This window comes from Neomonachus schauinslandi, chromosome 9 (assembly GCF_002201575.2).
Source record: "Neomonachus schauinslandi chromosome 9, ASM220157v2, whole genome shotgun sequence".
Classification (NCBI taxonomy): domain Eukaryota; kingdom Metazoa; phylum Chordata; class Mammalia; order Carnivora; family Phocidae; genus Neomonachus; species Neomonachus schauinslandi.
In genome coordinates this window covers 28060752-28066751 of record NC_058411.1, presented here as the reverse complement: position 1 = coordinate 28066751, position 6000 = coordinate 28060752, and the positions used below count along the sequence as shown (strand labels likewise).

The 6000-nt window shown below is 41.4% G+C and overlaps 1 protein-coding gene across 2 annotated transcripts in view; it reads left to right on the top strand.

Annotated features, from left to right (window-relative positions):
* The first annotated feature begins 1277 nt into the window (after positions 1-1277).
* Positions 1278-6000, top strand: part of RBM25 (RNA binding motif protein 25) — a 58222-nt gene continuing 53499 nt past the window's right edge. For both annotated transcript variants that reach the window (XM_021679763.1, XM_021679765.1), the window contains exon 1: positions 1278-1448. The gene's annotated coding sequence lies outside the window, so the exon portion shown is untranslated. The remainder of the gene's footprint in view (positions 1449-6000) is intronic.

Here is a 6000-nt window from a genome sequence, read left to right as displayed (position 1 = left end):
CTGGGATAGGGCAGTGAGCAAAAGAGACAATCCCTGCACTCCTTACATTTACTTTCTAGTGGGGTAGGGAAAGACAAACTATAAAATAAATAAGAAAAATATATACTACCGTAAGTGGTGATAAGTGCTATAGAGTAAAATTCAATAGGAAAAGCGTATAAGGAATGGCAGTATGTTTCAATTTTATACACAGTGGTCAGTTTGTCATCTGTTCTGCGTTGTTTGCAGCTCTTCCCAAACAGCGGTAAAATCTCACTTGCGTTTACCTTCATACTTCCAGCATTTAGTTCAGCACCAGGCACTCAGGGAGGCAATAAATTTATATTGAATAAATGATAAGCCTTTTGAGAAGCCAGAGTTAGGCAACAAAGGCCTGTGAAAAGATACTGCCCATAAATGTTCATAAATTGAAGAATCATTTATGATTAGTTTCATTAGTTTATTTCTTTTTTTTTTTTAAGATTTTATTTATTTATTTGACAGAGAGAGACCTAGCGAGAGAGGGAACACAAGCAGGGGGAGTGGGAGAGGGAGAAGCAGGCTTCCCCGCGGTGCAGGGAGCCCGATGCGGGGCTCGATCCCAGGACTCTGGGATCATGACCTGAGCCGAAGGCAGACGCTTAATGACTGAGCCACCCAGGCACCCTCGTTAGTTTATTTCTAATAATCTACTTTTATTTTCGTTAATCTAGTAAGCGAAGTTCTTTTCAGCACCTTTACATTACAGAATGAAAGTTATGTTAAAAGCTTTCACAGGCCGTTTTAGGTATTTCAAGTACCTTTAGCCACCTCTTTGGCCCTACTAGGGGTGTGCGCATACACTTGAAACCACCACGCCCTTTGCCAATTATTTCTCGGTATCAAGAGTAGCTGTTTTCCAGGGAAACGTAAGCACTCCCAGTTTCCACTGAGGTGCTAGGTGAGGCCCGGTGTGCAGTACACCGAACCTCAATGAGCCACAGAGCAAAGTTGTAAGTCCCGAAACACAAACTACAAAAAGTAAGAAATTCTCTAACAGCCTTTGCCCCGTGCGCACCGGAACCTTGACCTCAAGATGGCGTCTCCTAGTCATAAGATTCAATCAGCTCCAATCAAATATGGCAGGGTGGGTCGTAATTTACAGCTCGAGCCTTTCTAGTCCCCACCAGGCGCTCCTTCTCTATGGTTATTCGCCGCTGCGTGGTGATTCAGAGCCAAAAGAGAAGACTATCTATACGCGTTCTTCTCTATGATTCTCCTCTTCACTCTCCCGGCCGCAGTGCACGCTGGGCAAGAGGAAGACCTCCAGAAGCTCCCCGCGCAGCGCGGCTGTGTTTGCGGCCTGTGCGAGTAGGCGCTTCGGAACCAGTCTCCCGGTGAGCGGCGCGCAGAAACCTCGAACCGGTGGAGCCCACTCGTAACCTGGAGCTCGGAAGACCGCGAAGACCGTACTGTTTCCTCAGCGGCGGGTGAGTTCACGCCTCTGAACGCGTGTGGGAACCGGGAAACCGGGTACCTCGGTTGCGGGAGGAGGGGAAGCCAGGGAGGCTGCGAAAGGGCCGGGGTGGGATTGGGGGTAAAGGGGGGTTGGGGTGGGGGAGGGGACGGGCACGAGGCTTGGGTTTCTCCACTTCTCAAAGGCCTGGAAAACCAGTGGGCCCAGCAGGAGCCCGTGGAGGCCGGACCTACTGCCAGAGCTTTCCTCCTTGCATTGTCGCCCACTTTCCTTTTCCTTTCCACGGTCCGCCACGGAGTGAATCGCCTCGGCCCTTTTGGGCTCCACGTTTGCCAAGAAATGATCGGTCGGCCCCTTGGGAGCCCTTCTCCGAGGCCCCTTTCTAACCCGAGCTTGTTGAGCCCTACTGTAGATTTTCCGGGCCTAGGACACTCTTGCCCCAGGCTCTGCTTACAAGCACCCACCCTTTTTAGCGAGGTGCTGGCCACCAACGGATTTCTTTCTTTTCCTCTTTGGGCATTCAGAGCCCGCCACCGAGTAGACTCTCCCACTCCCCCAACCCGAATTCAGCTAATGCCCACCTTTTTTAGCAACCCCCCTGGTTCTCTTGTTTAAGATTGTGATGAGTATTGTGGTCTTGCCCCCTTCCTCCATGGGAGGTTGCAGTAAATTATATCCCCATTCATTCTAGGCGATGACCAAGCTCCACATTAAAATGTGTTACTTTTTTCTTTCTTTTCTTTGGTCTTCAGTACTTTTTAAATACGTTTTTCGAAGTAGATCTAGGAATATGAAGATTATTTTGAAGTTATGTAATGTGGATTTATATTGCCATGGAAAAGCCATTTTGATACTGGGCAGAGTGGAGCCGACCGAAAGGAAGGAAGAGATTGGACTTCTGTTGTACCAGGCTGCTATAGTATGAAGTACCCTGAATTAGGTAGTTGGCAGTAGAATATAAACAATTTTTATGTTGTGTTGGGAACTTTAATTTTTAAAAGATTTTCAGAAACCTTCAGAGGCCTTGAAAGGCATCCAGTTGATCATCGGTTCCTCATGATTCAAGCAGATAGTATACTGTTCTAATTAATTTAACTGTTCTTGAAGTCTTGGTTTTCTTCATCTGTAAATTGAGGATTAGAATAGTATCCGCTTCATAGGTTATTGTGACTGGGGATTGAGAAAAACGTACTTAAAATCCTTAGTGCGGTGTCTAAGTAACATAGTGTTTAGTCCAAGTTAACTGATATTGTTATTTAAGAGCCTAATCCTGACTCTTTTTTTTTTAAAGATTTATTTATTTATTTATTTGAGAGAGAGAGAATGAGAGAGAGCAAGCACATGAGAGGGGGGAGGGTCAGAGGGAGAAGCAGACTCCCTGCCGAGCAGGGAGCCCGATGCGGGACTCGATCCAGGGACTCCAGGATCATGACCTGAGCCGAAGGCAGTCGCTTAACCAACTGAGCCACTCAGGCGCCCTAATCCTGACTCTTAACATTTCTTCTAGTGTACTCTGAATAGACTTTTATAAATAAAATCAAAGTTAACCCTTAATCAGAAGTTTCTTCTTGGTATGTTGTTACTAGAAAGAGGCATTGTGATATAGTGAAAACAGCCTTTGGATTGGTAATTTCAGGATAGTGGGGATGACCTTGGGGTTCCCACCCACTTATTGTGTTCCCTTGGACAGGTTAGCTTCTTCATCTGTAAAAGGAGAATAATACATCTACACCAGGTAATTTGGGAGATTCAGTGAGATAATGTATGTTGAAGACTTTTGTAAACAGAAATAAATTAATACATTAGTTAATATTTTTATTAAATAATTTATCTTCTTGGGGCATCTGGGTGGCTCAGTCACTTGTGTCCAACTCTTTATTTTTTATTTATTTTTATTTTTGTCCAACTCTTTTTTTTTTTTAAGATTTATCTATTTATTTGAGAGAGAGAGAGAGAGAGAGAAACTCTCAAGCAGACTCCCTGCTGAGCGTGGAGCCTGACATGTGATTGGTCTCAAGACACTGAGATCATGACCTGAGCCGAAATTGAGAGTCAGACACTTATCTGACTGAGCCACCCAGGTGCCCTGAGCGTCCAACTCTTGATCTCAGCTCAGGTCTTGATCTCAGGGTTGTGAGTTAAAGCCCTGTGTTGGGCTCCACGCTGGGTGTGGAGTCTACTTAAAAAAAAAAAATCCTTGGGGTTCTCAAATTTCCATTTGGGATCCCCAAAGTAGGTTTTCCCCTTATTTAGGTATGGTTCCAAACCACTTCTAGGAAGAAAATGTTTTTATTGTTCCAGTGTTGCAAATAGGCACCATATATATTAATAATAGTTTGGGCTAAGTGTTTTTATTTTGTGGTTTGGTATCTTTTTATTCCACTGTGGTAAAGCTTTTAAATATGTTTCTAAAATAAAATGAGTTCTTTTTAACATTGGTAACTACTTCAGACCTAATATGAGTTTGGGATTTTCAAGTAACTTTTTGGGCCACAAATTAGCTATGTACTTTTCTCATTTATGTATGGTTTAAAGAAAAATTATATTGACTATTTTGTAACTTTGGAAGCAGAAGTAGTCATTGAGTTTTTTAATGTCTTACAAAAATATTCTGTGTATTTTGTTTAATCTTGATAGTCTTTTCTGACAACTACCACTGCCATTCCTAAAAGGATTTCAATTGACTCCGCCTTAAAGTTTTTGAATAGCTTTTTTTCTGCCCTTTTTTTGAATTTTGAAACTTAAGAAAAAGAACATAATATTTACACCACCAGAATTGATACTACCTTTTTTTTTTTTTTAAAGAGACATAGCGAGAGAGGGAACACAAGCAGGGGGAGTGGGAGAGGGAGAAGTAGGCTTCCCGCCTAGCAGGGAGCCTGATCTGGGGCTCGATCCCAGGACCCTGGGATCATGCCCTGAGCTGAAGGCAGATGCTTAAGGACTGAGCCACCCAGGCACCCCTGATACTACTTTTTAAAACTTATTTGGTACGATTTCAAACTTCAAAAAAGTTTCAAGAATAGTAGAAAGAATTCTCAGATACCTTTCACCCAGATTCCCCATTGATAACATTTTACAAATTTGCTTTATCCTCTCCTCTTTTTCTTCATAGTTTTCTTCTGAAGTGTTTTCCTAGTAAGCTGCAGATGAGACATCCCGTAGCCCTTAAACACTTCAGTGTACATTTCCTAGAATAAAGACATTTTCATATTTAACAACAGTACAGTGAACAAAATCAGGAAATTAATATTGATGCAGTATTGTCTAATCTACAGGTCTTAATTGGATTTAGCCTGAAATTGCCCCAAATTGGTATTGCTTTTTTTTAAAAGCAACTTTATTAAGGTGTAATTAACACATAAAATACACTCTTTGTAATGTGTAATTTGATGATTTTTTAGTAAATGTTCAGAGTTGTGCAACTGTTACTCCAAAAAGGATTCCTCTTTCCTGTTTGCACGTCACTCCCTGTTCCCACCTCAGCTTCAGACTACCACTAATTTTTCTCTGTAGATAGTGTGCTTTCTAATCATCGAAGATGGTAAAACAGCTAAGTGGAAATCTCAGAAAAAGATCAGCTCCCCTTTGAGAGACTTGAGTATTTTCACACCTCTGAAAAGTTTTCCTGCAAAAGAAACTTTTTGTTAATAAAGCATTTCCCATTCTTTGGACATGGAACACTTTTTCTTAGGAATAGTTCCCGAAGACTCCACTTCTGTAGAAATTCAGTTTGAAAAATGATGTTTTGAAGGTTTCGTTTTGCTTAGGCTGGGGCAGTAATGTCAGTCCGTTATACCCTGCGGGCTATAAACTGCAGGGAACAATGCCTTCTATAGTCATATCATATATATTCAGTGTAGAGCCACTGGGCTGGCTGTGTAACTATATAATAACTTAAAATTTGCTCTTTCAGAGCTAATAAAACTAACGCTTAGAAAAGAACCTGACAGACAATTGGAGCGAGATATTTGTTGAATGAATGAATGAGTTGTATAAGTGTTTACTAAGGAGAATCTGTTGATTCATTTGCCTCTTAACCATTCAGAAATTTGGCTGGCACACAGTGTCCCGATGGGGTTAGCCAGTATATCTATTCCTGGTGAAATAATTTGTTTTCTGTTGGGATAGATCTGCAATGGAGGAATGGTTGTAAGCAGTAAATAGTGTAGGAAAAAAGGAGTGATTTAAAAGTGTAAAGAGGAAAAAGAGAAAAGCAGAATGCAGGCATATTTTGAGTGGTAGAGATAAATCTTATTTGAAAGTTTTTTTTTTTGTTTGAAAAAGTTTTGGATGGAGGAGGCGAGATTAATTGAGAAAATTTGCATACAATATAATGCACCCATTTTAATTTCAGTTAATTCTGACAAATGCATAATAAACCCATATGACCACTGCCACACTAGAGATAAGGAACACTTGCATCATAGGTACTTGTTTTTACTTTGGGTCTTAAGGTTTCATACCTAGCACGTAAAAATGCTTTGAGCCCCTTCTAAAAGTGAAACACTCCAAAGGGAAAGTGAAAAATACAAGTATTTTTAAATGTCATTTAAGTCATTTCA